The sequence below is a fragment of the Elaeis guineensis genome, chromosome 1 (assembly GCF_000442705.2).
Source record: "Elaeis guineensis isolate ETL-2024a chromosome 1, EG11, whole genome shotgun sequence".
NCBI lineage: Eukaryota > Viridiplantae > Streptophyta > Magnoliopsida > Arecales > Arecaceae > Elaeis > Elaeis guineensis.
Genome location: NC_025993.2, coordinates 152,101,465 through 152,119,139, shown reverse-complemented (window position 1 = coordinate 152,119,139; position 17,675 = coordinate 152,101,465).

Below are 17,675 nucleotides of genomic sequence, written 5' to 3'. Positions count from 1 at the left end.
TAGATCAATCCAATTAAAATAGGTCTTAACCCAATTAAGAACATAATTTAATCAAATTAAATTAGATTTAAATTTGATTTAATTTTTTAATCAAATTAGAAATTAGATTGACCCAAGTCCTAGTTGAACTAGGACTAGTTTTTTCTTGCACTTGGCTTATCCAATAAATCAATTGGACTTGATCCAATCAAGTCCAAACCAAATCTAATTAAATCATATTTAATTAGACTTAATCTCAGCCCATTGGCTTAATCAAATTAAGCCAATTAGCAATCAAATTGCTAATCGATCCTCCTGCAACACTTGCACTGGGTTAAATGTCAATCGTATTGATCATTTAACCCTAGAATGATTCTTAATCGTTGATCAACCATCCGATCGGATCATGAACTCTAATGTGTGTGACCTCATAGGTCCGAACCTAAACCGGTAGCATAGAAATAAATTCCTATACCAATCGAAGTGACCATCTAGCAATGGTACCCGACGATCGGATAGGTCGAATGTGTAGAACAACATCCTTAGAACTCATGCGGATATAGTTTTCGTATAATTCATCCCCTTGACCAAAATGATCATAGGACACCCCAGAGTTCAACTGTCAACTCTGATCAGGTTGTCCACATTGTATTTTAAAATATCAAATCCATCTGATGGATTACTCTGGCCAAGATTTTGCTAAATTGAAATACAGCGACTCATTCTTCTCCAACTCTTGGAGTGGTCAATCCCATCTCGATCACACTCTGACTTCGCAAGTACTTGACTGTGTCCAGAAGCCTTCCGTCCCTGAATTAAAAATTCAGTTAGTCCAGTACCAAAGCACAGTGAGTTGCTTGCAAGTCACTGAGACGATCTCAGGTCTAAGGGACACTTATACCTATATCCCATCAGAGACATTCTCGACAGCAGAATGCTCTGGAGTTGGTCACGTTCAATGATGATGTACCCTTACATCTCACCTGTATGCCATACCAGTGTCTCCACACTCCTTGGTTAAGAGGACAACCAACCCATATGGCCTACAGCAACCTATGCTCGATAGAAGCTGTCGTCCTTATTAACAGCTTATCATTTGGTCGTGAACAGTTTTAAGGACTAATCGATAAATCCTCTCTTTATCGAACTTAAATAGTCCTAAGGACTTCATCATAACAACGGAGTTCATTAGAAGATGAAAGCTTATGATGAAGATGCCAAATATATATTTTATTTATTAACAAATCAATTACAATACTTGGTTGCTCAACCGTCAACAGCTTGACGATTGGCTTTTTGGGACACATTTTCCAACAACTCCCACTTGTCCTAAAGCCACTCGGTACAGTATCTAATACCCATCTTCGACTTGTGGTTGTCGAACTCGTTTATCGTCAGGGCTTTAGTGAAGGGGTCGGCTAGGTTCTCCTTTCCGTCGATCTTCTGAAGGTCGACGTCACCTCGATCCACGATCTCCCGGATCAGGTGGAAGCGACGCAAGATGTGCTTCGTCCGCTGATGTGCTTTGGGTTCCTTCGCCTGAGCTATGGCACCAGTGCTGTCGCAGTAGATCAGGACCGGACCATCAAGGGAGGGTGCTACTCCGAGCTCGTTGATGAATTTTTTCAGCCACACAGCTTCCTTCGCGGTATCTGATGCTGCGATGTACTCCGCTTCACAAACAGAGTCTGCCACAGTATGCTGCTTGAAACTCTTCCAGCAGATGGCTTCACCATTCAGAGTAAAGATATAACCCGACACACTCCTGCTGTCATCATGGTCAGATTGGAAGCTGGAGTCTGTGAACCCCACAAGTTTCAGATCTGACTCGCCATAAACCAACCATTGGTCCTTAGTATTTCTCAAATACTTAAGAATGGCTTTAACCACTTTCCAGTGGTTTTCTCCAGGATCAGATTGGTATCTACTCACTACTCCTAATGAGTATGCCACATCTGGTCTTGTACATGTCATGGCGTACATGATAGATCCCACGACTGAAGCATATGGGACTCTACTCATACGCTCTCTCTCTTCAGGAGTTGTCGGACAATCCTTCTTAGAGAGAGAAATTCCTTGGCCTATCGGTAGATAGCCCTTCTTGGAATTCTCCATGCTGAACCTCTTCAGCACAGTGTCTATGTACATGGACTGGGATAACCCAAGTATCCTTTTAGATCTATCCCTATAGATCTTCATCTCTAGGATGTAGGATGCTTCACCCAAGTCCTTCATGGAGAACTGTGATGACTACCAAACTTTTATTCCCTGTAGTGCGGGGATGTCATTCTCGATTAAGAGAATGTCATCCACGTACAAGATAAGGAATACTACAACTGGACCATTTGCCCATTTATAGATGCAGGGCTCTCTCCATTCTTAATGAAGCCATACATTTTGATCACCTTATCAAAACACATGTTCCAACTCTGAGAAGCTTGCTTCAATCCATAAATGGATCTCTGAAGCTTGCACACCTTGGACTCATCTGTGGATGTAAACTCCTCAGGTTGTATCATATACACCTCTTCGGTCAGCTCTCCATTCAGAAAAGCTGTCTTTACATCCATCTGCCAGATCTCATAATCTAGATGGGCAGCTATTGCAAGCATTATCCGAATAGATTTGAGCATTGTCACAGGGAAAAATGTCTCGTCATAGTCAATACCATAACGTTGACGATACCCCTTGGCTACCAGACGGGCTTTATAGGTCTCCACCTTTCCGTCTGCGCCCCTCTTCCTTTTGAAGACCCATTTACACCCAATGGGTTTAACCCCTTCAGATGGATCAACCAATGTCCATACATCGTTGACCTTCATGGACTCCATTTCGGATTTCATGGCTTCAAGCCATTTCTCGGAATCAGGTCTCTGCATTTCATCCATATAAGTGATCGGATCCTCATTATTCTCATCAAGTTCGATGGGATCTCCGTCTCGGACCAAGAAATCATAGTATCTGTCCGGCTGACGCGGTACTCTACCAGATCGCCTTAATGGTGCAGGTATATTGGGCTCCGGATCTAATCTAATCATATCTGACTCAGGTTCAGCTATTGGTGTCGGTCCTTCTACCTGTTGAACTTCATCAAGTTCAACCTTAGAGGCAACGGTTCCTTCACCAAGGAACTCCTTTTCTAAAAAGATTGCCTTAAGGCTGACGAACACCTTTTGTTCATCAGCATAGTAGAAAAAATATCTTTTTGTCTCTTTGGGGTACCCTATGAATGAGCATTTGTCAGACCTAGGTCCAAGTTTGTTTGTGACTAATCATTTGACATAGGCCGGGCACCCCCAGACCCTAAGGTGTGAAAGTGCTGGCTTACGTCCCGTCCATATCTCATATGGAGTCTTAATTAGAGACTAACTTGGAATCCTATTTAACAGATAACAGGCCGATTCGAGTGCATATCCCCAGAAGGATATCAGTAAGCTAGCAAAAATCCATCATGGATCGGACCATGTCTAACAGAGTCCGATTCCTCCTTTCAAACACACCATTATGCTGTGGTATTCCTGGAGGAGTCCATTGAGAGAGAATCTCATTCTCTCCTAGATATGTGAGAAACTCACTAGAAAGGTATTCCCCTCTTCGATCAGATCAAAGAGTTTTAATACTCTTCCCAGTTTATTTTTCTACTTCACTTTGGAATCATTTGAACATTTCAAATGAATCCGACTTATGTTTCATCAGATAGACATATCCATATCGGGATAGGTCATCCGTGAAAGTTATGAAGTAGAAATTCCACCTCTAGCACTGGTGCTCATGGGCCCGCATACATCAGTATGTACTAGGCCCAAGAGCTCATTAGCTCTTTCACCTTTTCCAGTAAAAGATGACTTGGTCATTTTACCAAGAAGACAGGACTCACAGGTTGGAAGTGATTCACAATCACTGACTTCGAGGATTTCCTCTTGAGTCAACCTGTTTATTCTGTTCTTGTTTATATGACCTAGCCTACAGTGCCAAAAGTAGATATCTGACACACTATCTAATCTAGGGTGCTTGCCAGTAGAATAGACTCTTATCAGGCTTGATCTTTTTGGTCTGGCTCTGCACTGATGTCCCAGCCTGAACTTGCACCTTCTTCACTTTCTTCTTCTTGTTCTTCTTCCCTTTCTCAAAGGATCGAGAACCAGAAGACAAACCTCCCACTTAGTTCACCGACTCCTTGAGGAGTTGGTGATCCTTCTCAAAGTTCTGAAGCAACCCCAGTAATCCGTGGTAGTTTACTTCAGGCTTTGTCATTCTATAATGAGTGAGGAATGGGAGATAAGACTTGGGCAGCCTGTTCAGTATTGCATCTTTCCCAAGCTGCTCATGTAAGAAAAAGTCGAGCTTGCTCAATCATTCCATCAGCTCGATCATGTACAATACATGATCCGTGACAGAGGCACCATCCCGTATTTTGGCATTGAAGATGGCACAACTAGTCTTGTGCCTCTCTACGTCATCGGATGTGCCAAAGGCATCCTCCAACACTTGAAGCATGTCCTTTGGCTGAGCCGTCTCGAATCTGCGACTCAACTCATCGCTCATGGTAGCCAGCATGATACAGCGCACCGTGGTCCGGTCACTGAGCCACTTCTGATAAGTATCTCTGACTATTCCACGTGCATTGGCAGCTGGCTCCTCAGATGCAGGATCCATTATCATATATAGGATCCATTCATGCTCCTGGATTATCTTCAACTTTCGATACCAACTATCGAAGTTGGGTCCCACCAACTTATCATGGTCCAACAATGATCGGAGCGATAGGAAAGTGGCCATATTTGCACAAAGGAGAACCATAACCTAATTAGTAATTGATTCACTAAACCTAAAGATTTAGACTTTAATCAAAAGGTTTCTCCCACTATTTTATTCGAATTGGTAGCCTCTACCTCTAATTTGAGGAATTACCCTAATTCCTTAGCGGGTACTAGAATCCACTTAGACTGCACACAAGCCCAACTTTGGTTGGCCAACCCATGTACATCTAAGGGTAGGTTCATAACCAATTGTTTCTCTAAATAATTTTTAGTAATTTTAATTTTTCCCCAGAAACCTAATCAGTAGGCTTTGGCCTCCACTGTAAGGATCCAGTTAGGTCCAACCATTAACATGATCATACTTGGTGTATCTAACCAACGAATGATTAAGCCCAACTTTGGTTGGCTCACCTAACCACCATTAGAGAGACACTTCCAAGTCGTCATATGATGAGTGATAATTCCATTAGTCAACAAGCACCAGGCCTTTGGGTCTGCAATGATTATTGAGTTAATGGACTCATTATCAAACACCTTAATGGGAGGCTATGATTCAGTTATCTCCATAACTTTATCATTTTAAGGACCTAATAATTTTAGAGGATTTAAATAATATAGAGGATGAAGTCAGATGAACCAGCTTATCATGATCCTCCCACTGGCTTCACCAAGTCAGCTTAAGGGAGACCAGGGCTGGTCTAGGAGCACCTAAATCAGTCACACTGATTTACCTAGCTGACATGGGTCAGCTCGAATAGTCAAGTGATCCGATCAAAACATAATTTCACCAAGAGGCCAGGTAAGTTCGATCAGTGGGAGGGTCTGCCAAAGCTTGCCTTAGACACCATCAGAAATGGTCAGGTAAGCGGGCTCCCAATTAAAAACCACCGGTCTGGTTTACCTTAGATACCAACTGGTTTAATTAGTTTCGATTAGATCAACCTAACAGTTCGTGCTAGACCGCTTAGTCAAGAATCAAGTCCATTTGATTCTCGTTAAAGACATGGACTTGACCAACTACAACTATTGTAATTGATCTAGAGAATCCTTGACCTAATCTAAGACAACAATTGATTAGATTTAGTCAATTCTCTAATTAAGTCCATCTTTAATCTAACCATAGGTCTAACCCAATTAATAGACCTAATTTTTACTAACCCATTAACCCAATGTGTTATGATTTATGTCTTAGGTTCTTCAATTCACAATCCTAGAACCTAATCAAACAACTTCTTAATTCTTAATTAAGTTTGGGCTGAGGGTTGGATTTGGCTTTTCAAAAAATAATTTTCATATATGTAAAATAATTTTATAATATGATTCTACCAACCATATTGCATGTTTGATTCATAATCAAGATGCAAGTGAAATAAACATGAAACTACTTTAGATCTAATCTAAACAGGTTCATGTAATTGAAACAATTTCAACTTTAAACAATTTCTTTGCACAAAAATTATTAACAAAGAGATTTTATTTCAGATTTAAACATCTTTTAAATCTAATAAATTATAAATTTAATCTAGATCATATCTAACAAATTTATGATTAAAGATAGATCTACACAAACTAGGACAACCTTTGCACTGTAAGGGGTAAACCTTACAGCAGGACAACCTTGCAGTTTGTGATTGATCTAAAATTTTAATTTTAGATTTAATAATCAGATTATAAATTAGATCTAATCTAAAAAATAATCTAAGCATGTATAAATAATCATGTAATAAAGAACCTAGGCTCTGATACCAATTGTAGGAACCAGATCTAGAGTTTCAGGGTTAGATCTTGAAACTTTTTCAAGATCATACAGCGAAAGACTAAAATAAATCAAAATTTATTTTCTAAAATCAGAGAATTCCTAGATCTAATATTCTATTACATAATTATTACATAGTATTAAATCAGAAATTAAAATATATAAATATAGCATGAACTACATGTTGATCATATCAACATGTTTCTATACCACATCTAATGTATGTATTAAACAATAGATCAGATCTATTACCTTGCAAGTTAGATGCTCTAACCTCGCTGATCCGGGCTTAAAGATGATGTTGCAAGCCACATATGCGTCCGGCCTCTAGGAGTCATCCACACAAGCCCACGAATCTCGATCAGAAGTCCTGCTTCAGGAAATCAGCACAGTATGCTAGTACTGCGCTGATCCTTCTTTGATGGTTGATCAGGTGCCTCCTTCTTCTTGATTTAGACTCCTCCAAAGATAGAAAGTAAAAGGAGGAGTTTCAGATCTGAGACGTTCTCAGAAAACTCAAGATGGAGGGAGGAAAGATATGAAAACAAAAACCCTAGAAGAAGACCCTCTTCTTCTTCACGTTTTTCTCTCTAGACACCCAAACTTGCATCTTTTATATCTTCATGACCCAAAGGTATTTCTCTCTGATTTTTGGATGGAACAAAGGTCTCTCAAATTTTTGACTTTTCATAAAATTTTATGAAAAAAATCATCTTATATAGAGAGATATGATAGAGTCTTTGTCTAGGTCAAATACCTAGTCAAAGCTTATCCAAACATGGCAAGTTAAGGGACGCCCAACTCTTGAGCACCTCCTTCATATTTTCGTGCATGGATCACCAGAAAAGGGTGCACAATTTATACCCTAAAAGTCATAAAAATTTCAAAAAAAATTTGGATAAATTCGGTGCAAAATTGAAAGAGTTTTGGATTTCTAAAACTCTATCTCATAGAATTCGAAATCCAAACTTATTCCTTTTAGATTTGATCCAAACCACCTTCCATGTAAGAAAGAAGAGAGGAGACCTTTTGTGAATGTGGGAGAGATCTGGAAGAGGGCTTTTGTCACACAAAATAAGTGGAGATTGGTGTTAAATAAGAGAGAGGGCGTGGAGAAGGCTTATGTGGCGCAAGGTGGAATCCTAGTCTTACTAGGATTCTATCTTATGACTTGTTTTAATTTAGTTTCCCAAACCAAATCAAATCAAAATTAGATCAACCCAATTAAAATAGGTCTTAACCCAATTAAGAACCTAATTTAATCAGATTAAATTAGATTTAAATCTGATTTAATTTTCTAATCAAATTAGAAATTAGATTGACCCAAGTCCTAGTTGAACTAGGACTAGTTTTTCCTTGCACTTGCTTATCCAATAAACCAATTGGACTTGATTCAATCAAGCTCAAACTAAATCTAATTAAATCATATTTAATTAGACTTAATCTCAGCCCATTGGCTTAATCAAATTAAGCCAATTAGCAATCGAATTGCTAATCGATCCTCCTGCAACACTTGCACTGGGTTAAATGTCAATCGTATTGATCATTTAACCCTAGAATGATTCTTAATCGTTGATCAACTATCTGATCGGATCATGAACTCTAATGTGTGTGACCTCATAGGTCCGAACTTAAGTCGGTAGTATTGGAATAAATTTTTATACCAATCGAAGTGACCATCTAGCAATGGTACCCGACGATCGGATAGGTCGAATGTGTAGAACAACATCCTTAGAACCTATGCGGATATAGTTTTCATATAATTCATCCCCTTGACCAAAATGATTATAGGACACCCCAGAGTTCAACTGTCAACTCTGATCAGGTTGTCCACATTGTATTTCAAAATATCAAATCCATATGATGGATTACCCTGGTCAAGGTTTTGCTAAATTGAAATACAGCGACTCATTCTTCTCCAACTCTTGGAGTGGTCAATCCCATCTCGATCACACTCTGACTTCGCAAGTACTTGACTGTGCCCAGAAGCCTTCCGTCCCTGAATTAAAAATTCAGTTAGTCCAGTACCAAAGCATAGTGAGTTGCTTGCAAGTCACTGAGACGATCTCAGGTCTAAGGGACACTTATACCTATATCCCATCAGAGACATTCTCGACAGTAGAATGCTCTGGAGTTGGTCATATTTAATGATGATGTACCCTTACATCTCACCTGTATGCCATACCAGTGTCTCCACACTCCTTGGTTAAGAGGACAACCAACCCATATGGCCTACAGCAACCTGTACTCGATAGAAGCTGTCGTCCTTATTAACAGCTTATCATTTGGTCGTGAACAGTTTTAAGGACTAATCGATAAATCCTCTCTTTATCGAACTTAAATAGTCCTAAGGACTTCATCATAACAACGGAATTCATTAGAAGATGAAAGCTTATGATGAAGATGCCAAATATATATTTTATTTATTAACAAATCAATTACAATACTTGGTTGCTCAACCGTCAACAGCTTGACGATTGACTTTTTAGGACACATTTCCCAACATATAGGACATTAATTTGAGATCAAATATCATTATCTAATGACTGGGTTCTCAGAAAATATATTCGCGCTATCAGACAAGAACAATGTTACCTAGAAACTATCACAACTCATCCTGAGGGCGACGTCTCTATCAGATTTAATAGATCAAAACTAGCTAAAAGCCACAATTGTAGAATGGAACAGACAATTGTACAAGCAAATTCATCCAATAGACAAAGCTGTTCAGCAACAACATCATGACCTAAATTTAGCCAAGTGGACTTTGAACTTAAAATACTACAATCAAGTTACAAAGAAGGGCCATCCTCTCTAAGGATGTTACCAATCTATTCCCAGATGACTGATTCAGAAGTCTATACACTAACATTAAAATTTCAGATCAATAAAAAGATTTTAAAAGAAACATTTTATTCTGAAAATAATAAATTAAAAAGACAACAATTTTTTAAAATTTTGATGAGCAACAAAGAAAAATGATACAAAAAGATTATTATTTATTTATGAAATTAATTAAACTACATATTTGCTTCTTTGATTCGTTCGAATTGAAATCCTCTCAACCCAAAGAAGTTAATATGATTAGAAACAAATCAATAATCTCATGGTCAAATGGAAAAGGTCGGATAATTGAGAAATCCATCCACCCTTACAAGAAATTAAGATATTAGTTAAAGATACTCAGGTAACTGTGTTTCCATTCAAAATAAAATATGATCCATTAGAAACTCCAAATGAAAGAGATATAAAAAATATTATTGAACAAAATAATTTTACGAACCAAAATCTTAAGACAATTGGAGATCAATTAACCAAAATTGAGGACACAGTTAGGGAAGAAAAAGTTAAATCTCAATCTATGAAAGAAATTGTTCCCATTTTTAAATATTTTGAAATTTCTAGAAAACATCATAACCAGTTACAAGGAAAAGATCTTTTGGAGGAAATCAATAAAAGGCTAGATATATTAGAACTGATTCATTCTGTTTTAGATACCCCTGAATAGTCAAACAGATGAAAGTCTATTGCTGTCCCGACTCAAGAAGATCAAGATAAATTTAATGAGTCAGTCCAGTCGACCTAATAAGAAACTGAGACAAGCTCAAGCCTTGATAGTCCAAGACTCTCAAGCCCAAACCAACCTTTAGAAATTAACAAGATTCGAAGATGGTCAAACCCACAAAGATCCTATTGGCCAAGATCAACAATGCCTGACATAGGTCTTGAAGAAAAGCCCATAATCCACCAAAATCTGAAATATAAATGGCCTAATAGAATATAACATCCTTAATGTGTTATAAGAAATGACCATGGTATCTACGGCCTATAAAATCAAGAATAATATCTCAGATCATGCTATAGCCCAAGCATTGGTAGCCGGCTTCACAGGCCAGTTTAAAGGATGTTGGGACTATTATCTGAATGATGAAGACAAAGTCTGAATACTATTTACAGTCAAAAGAACTGCAATGGCCAAATCCTTAGAGATGAAGATGGGTTTGAGTTACAAGATGCCGTCCCTATCTTAGTTTTTGCTATCGTCAAGCACTTTGTGGGTGATTCATCAAAATTCTAGGATAGAATCTCTAAAATTCTGACCAATATAAAATATAAAAAAATTACAAGACTTTAAGTGGCATAAGGATGTTTTTTTAACAAGAGTCATGATCAGAAATGATTGTAACCAGTCATTTTCGAAAGAAAAATTTTTAGCTGGACTTTCTACAGTTTTCTCAGAAAAAATTAAAATCGAACCAAGAAACTAAAATAATGCCATAATCCCTTAATTATGATAACTTAACCAATGGGAATTTAATTAATATAATAAATGAAGAAGGTTTATTACTATATAATGAACTTAGACTAAAGCAACAATTAACGAAAGAACAAATCTTAAGTAAAAGAGAATTAGAAAGTTTTTGTGAGCAATTTGGCTTGCAGCCAATCAATAAAACAAGAAGATACCTTAAGAAAAATAAAACGTGGAAAGTTTGTCAAAAAAGAAAAACTTCAAAAATAGATTGATTCAGATCCAAATTATAAAAATCATATAATAAACAAAAGTCCCTTAAAACCCAAAAAACTAAATCTAAGACCTTTATTAAAAAGGAAAAACCATCTATCAAGAAGCATAAAGCACCAATTTGCTTCAAGTGTGGTAGGATTAGTCATTACAGTAATATGTGCAGAATGAAAACAAAAAAAATAATATAAAAATTGATGAATTAGACTTGATCAATTCCATCAGACAAAATTTAAGGGATCTTTTGTTAGATTCTGACTCAAACTCTTTTGATTTAGAAATAAGATCAAACTCATCTCAAGAAGCAGACTCTTCTGATGGAGAAATATGTGTAATAATTAAAAAACAAGATCTATTGTTAGACTTCATTGACAAAATACAAGATCCAGACATAAAGAGAAAGGCTATCTCCTAAAACTTAAGAATTCTTTATCTGAAGAAAAAAAAATAAAAGACATTCAACAATATAATTTAGGAAATATTTTAAAGAGGTTTAAATCAAGTAAAAGAAAGTCTATTACTTTACAAGATTTATAGAAAGAAATAAATTATATAAAAAAATTCTAAAATTTAGAAATCAAATAAAATTAAGAAATTCAAGAATCTATAGATGAAGAAGATCAAAATTTTAATAGAGGCAATAATTCAATTTACCATTCAAAAATAGAATGTAAGAATTTTAATTATAATAGAAGACTTTAGCCTTGATACAGTTGCCTAAATTGATTTAAGTGCAGATTCAAGCTGTATCCAGGAAGGATTAATCCCAATAAATTTTTTTAAAAAAACTAAAGAAAAACTTAATGCTACTAGTGGTTCTGAACTTAAAATTATATATAAACTATCAAATGCCTTTGTAATAAAGGTGTATGCCTTAGAACCTCCTTTATTTTAATCAAGAACATAAATCAAATAGTTATTTTAAGAACTACTTTCTTAAATCTGATAAATTCCGTCCAAGTGGATGGTGAAGGAATTAAGACAAGATTTTTAGGATAAAAACTAGTTTTTCCCTTTATTCACCAACCCTTTGACAAAACATTTGAATCAATAAATCAAATAGAATGAAAGCAAAAGCAAATTGAGTATTTAAAAGAAAAAGTTAATTTTAAAAGAATAGAAGAACAATTAAAGTCTCCAAAAATAGGAGAAAAAATCCAAAAGATAAAAAATAAGCTTATAAGAAACAATTGATCTGACTTACCAAATGCATTTTGGGATCGAAGGAAATATATAGTAAGTCTACCATATGAAAAGATATTTGATGAAAAGAAAATCCCTACTAAAGCTAGATCAATTCAAATAAACAGCCAAATGTTAGAACACTGTAAAAAAGAAATAGAATCTTTATTGTCTAAAAAATTGATAAGTCATAGTAGATCATCCTAGAGCTATGCAGCTTTTTATATCCAAAAGTGTGCTAAGCTTAAAAGGAGAGTTTCCAGACTTGTTATTAATTATAAGCCTTTTATGATGTACTTCAATGGATCGGATATCCAGTCCCGATTAAAAAAAGACTTATTAACTAGAATAGTAGAAGTAAAATTTTTTCTAAGTTTGACCTAAAATCAGACTTTTGGTAGATAGAAATTGATAAGAAGGATAAATACAAAACATCATTCACTGTCCCTTTTGGCCAATTTGAATAGAATGTTATGCCATTTGGATTAAAAAATGCACCGTCAGAATTTCAGAAAATAATGAATAATATTTCTACACCTCATACAAAATTTACTATAACATATATAGATGACATTTTAGTTTTTTCAAACTCTATTGAACGGCATTTCAAATATTTATAAATTTTTGAGAATGAAGTAACAAAAAATGGTTTAGTAATTTCATAGTCGAAAATGAAACTTTTCAAAACTAAAATAAGATTTTTAGGATATGAAATCAATTTAGGAACAACTAAACCAATTCAAAAATTAATTGAGATTGTAGATAAATTTTCTAATCAGATATTAAATAAAAATCAGCTTTAGAGATTCTTGAGAAGTCTTAACTATATAGCAGACTATTACAAAGATTTAAAAATGATAACACAACCACCATATGATAAATTTAAAAAAAAACCCACCCCCATGGATGGATAAACAAACCAAAGCTGTAAAAATAATTAAAGGACAAATAAAAATCCTATCATATTTACATTTAGTAGACCTAAAACTATTTAAGATAATAGAAACAGGTGCATCAAAAATTAGATTTGATGTTATTCTTAAGCAAAAAAGAGAAAACATCGAGGAATTAGTTCAATATCATTCAAGAATATGGAATTCAACCCAATAACACTATTCAACTATCAAAAAGAAAATTTTTTCTATCATTTTATGTATTCTAAATTTTTAAAATGATTTATTAAGTCAAAAATTTTTGCTTAGAGTAGAATGCTAGTCAGCTAAATATGTTTTGCAAAAAGATATTAAAAATCTAGCTTCAAAATAAAATTTTGCTCGATGGCTAATAGTTTTATCAGTTTTTGATTTTGATATCAAATTTTAAAAAAATATATATAACTCTTTATCTGACTTTTTATCCAAGAAATTTCTATAGAAAAATTCAGATGGCACCACCTAAAAGGTCCAGTACATCCAATCTTACACCAAAGCAAACCAAATCAGATTATGCTCAAATCTCCACCTCTAATCCTAAAATCTTTACTATACCAAACTACACTCACCCTCTGAACATAAAACTTGGTATGAAATTATAACTCAAGAGGAAGAACAGTCCTCTTCCACAACTTTTACAAATGAACAATTAGTGAAATTAGCAAAAGCCAATCTGACCCTTGTGAAAATTGATGTTTTTAAAAAAGCAATTACAAAATCTTCTCAAGCGTTGCAGTTGATGTCTTTAGATCCAAAATTAGATGTTGGGATTTCTGACCCAACACCATTCAAAAATTATCCTTTAAAAAATCAACAACTGAGTATTTTGATAAAAAAAAACTCTCCAACAAATAATAACTATAGAAGATAAATATATTGCAAGTATACTAAGGCTTACGGTTGAAAAAATATTTCCACCCACCTGACATTATCAACCAAAAGATGTTCAAAAAATCTAAAAATTTTATGAGTTCATCCTAGTTGATATAGATTCTATTGCAATCAAACACCATAAAGATAAAAATAATCTAAATATAATTACTCATTCAACAGTATAAATTCTGAGGGTCCTTACTTCCACTTCTTAGAGAGACCATCCATCAAACTACAAAAAAAAATTTCAAAAGTTTTCTCTCTAATATTTTAATTATTGAGATTATCAAACTGTTTGGTACATCACCTTCCTATATCAAAACTCATACTTCAAACACTCATGGCTGTTTTAGTTTAAAATTGGTGTACCCTTCTAGTTTTTCTACTGGTTCTCCAACTGGTGAAAATTTTATAGTCCAATTCTCAAACTTCTTCCACCAGTTGCTCTCGAAGGCTTTGAACTCTTCAAAGAAAAAGCCATCCTACCAGCAAAAAATCAAAAATTTCCAATACTCCTAAAATTTTTTTCTCAATTTGCTCTCTCCTGGATTGTTAACTGGAAGTATATATTCTTGCAAAATTCACCCTTATCTTTCACTTCAGGAAGAAAATTTAAAGTTAAGTTGTGGTAAAAATTTAACCCTGAATGAGCCTCAAAGCCAAAAGTCCTGGAATGGTTTGCTCGCTATTCCCTTCAAGCAGCACTAGCTATTGATCTATAGACTATCAAATTTCTTCAGCAAAAATCAAAAACCAGTGCAAGGCTTGTAGGAGCTAAATCAAAAATAAAATATAAAAAAATTGATGTTAGAATCTCTTGCTAAACTGAAAGAAGAAGAAAAAAGAGAAGAAGCCCAAAATCAGATTAGCTCATCCTCAGATCCTTTCATCCAATTAGAAGAAGAGCAGTTCCAAGAGCTGTGACAACATCAAAATTTGAAATAATCCATAATTTGGACAGTGATGCGTGTCGTAGCACATCAAAATTAACCCTACTCACTACTATATAGATAGAATGAGTTGAGATCATATCCGCTGGGATCTTAGTTAATTGTTTCAAAAATGTAAAAAAAAAGAATAATACATTGTAAGAAACTAAGAAAGAAGTATGAAAATTATAATAAAATTATTTTTCATTAATCAAATAGAGAAGCATACATAAAGAAAAAGAAATAAAATTATGATACAAGATAACTAAACCAAGTTGATCTTCTCGCTGTGCCCGATAGTGGATGTGTCTCCTTGAATCCTTCATCTTTCTCCGTGTAGATAGCGACAGGATGGCTGGAAGGCTTGGTTTAGAAACTCCAAAGAAGAAAGATAGATGGAAGAAGGTATGTAGAAGAAAAAAGATAGCGACACTAGGATTAGGACCTCTACTAAATTTCTTGAGATGTGAAAAAGAGATCTGTAGAGGAATATGGTGTCGTGCTAGGGTTAGTGCCTCCTCTAGACTTATGGAGAAGAGAAAGAGAGAGAAAGAGAAGCTTGAAGAGAACTTAGGATAGGCTTTATTCGAGAAGATGGAGGCCTTAGGATTCTATTTATAGAGTGGAGAGTGGCTGATTTCTCATGAATAGGGGCATAAAAGAATTTAAGGTTTCATAAAGAAAAGTAGCATAAATAAGGACCCTTAGACCAAGCCTCTTGCTTCTCCTCCATTGATCAATAAGTCGTGTTTACACTTGATCTTCATTGAGAGTGATCTTTTAATCTGAACCTTTGATATTTAAGCCGTGTTCACACTTGATTTCATTTATCTTCTAATCTGGACCCTTGATTGGAGAGGTTGCTTTCTGACCCTTAATCTTTAAGTCGCGTTCACACTGGAATGGGAGCTGGTTGTCTGGTTCACTCAAATCTGATCCGATTTGAGTCCAATTTGAATCGTATGAACTCAAACTTATAATTATCTATAAAATAGACTAGAGAGCATCAAATTTTTAATAAATAAAGTATAATTAAATAGAATTATATGCTTCTAGTGACTTAATTCAAATATTCATCACATCCTCCAACTTGAACTTTACTTATCCTCGAGTAAAATAGATGCATTAGTATTATGCACCAAATTATCCTTGAATCAAAAGTTATCTTAAGTATTTCTAATAGTAGTAGATATCCAGCCATATTATTAAAAAAGTACTTCATTGAATTATCAATTCGACCCAATTAGTGGTTAAGTATTAGCTATAAAAATTTTTAGAGATCTTCTTTCACCAACTCCCCACTCTTCTCTTTAAATCCTCTAACTTAATATAGGTTTGATGTAGTGTCTTTTTGCAGTTTATTCTTCTTATTCTTTTTTTTTTTTTTTTTGGAGAAAGACTTTTTACATACTTTGATATTTTCATCCATATCCGCATGAAGCAGATGCTTCATTGAGATAGGTGGGAAGAGAATTCTAGAATTACTTCAAAAATTTAGTCTAATCTAAATTCTACCATTAATTGTGTGTCCTTAATAATTTCTTTCTTGATACCTCTAAAATTATCTAAATCGTTAATCACTTATTGATTAGGATGCCTGTTAACTTCAAATCGAAACAAAGTTTAGATATACCAAACTAATTATTTCTGATCATACTTGAGAACTTAATTAAATTTATTATTCTTCCTCCCCCAACTTAATTTTTATTATCCCCAATGGAAGAAGAGAATCATAACAAAGCTAAAATAGAATGTAATAAGAAAGTATACCACCTGAGTTCGATATGTGTAATGTTGATTGAGAGGTCCTTCATTGCTGGGCATAGTGTGTTCTTGACTCCATTGATCGTGGTGCTCCCCCTAACTTGGCTAATAGCATCATTTTTTTCTACTCTATTGTAAAGATCCAACTTGGCTAATTGTCTTTCTCAAAGATTCCTACAAAATTAAAAAAAAATAAAAAAAAATAATTACATAAATTGGGTTGCCTCCCAACAAGCGCTAAGTTTAATGTCTTCAGTCAAACTATATTCAATTGTAGATTGGATCCTACAATTTAATTGAGTCAACTTGCTCACCATCTCTGATTTCATCTACATAATGTTTCGATCGTTGGCCATTCACTTTGAAGATATTTTTCTTTTTAGGATCTTTGATTTCAATATCTCCATAAAGAAATATTTGAGTTACGACATATGGTCCATCCCAATGTGAACGAAGTTTTTTAAAGAATAGTTGTAACCTCGAATTATAAAGTCACACTTTTTGATTTGGTTCAAATATTTTTCGTGAAATATATTTATCATGATAAGCCTTAGTTCGAGCTTTATAAATTAGTGAGCTCTCGTATGCTTTATTACATAGTTCTTCTAATTCGTTCCATTGTAGTCTCCTATTACTACCTATATTTTTCATGTCAAAATTGAATTACTTTATGACCCAAAATATATAGTATTCTAGTTCTATCGGTAAATGACAGGCTTTTTCAAAAATGAGCCGGTAAGAAGATATTCCTATCGGAGTTTTGTACGCAGTGCAGTAGGCCCATAATGCATCGTCTAATCGTCTAGATCAATCTTTTCGATCAGACCTAACCATCTTCTAGAGAATTTGTTTGATCTCCCTATTGGAGACTTTCATTTGGCCGCTAGTTTGGAGGTGATATGGTGTGGCAATTTTGTAAGTGATTTCGTATTTCTTCATTAAATTTTCAAAGTGTCTATTCGTGAAGTGTGCACT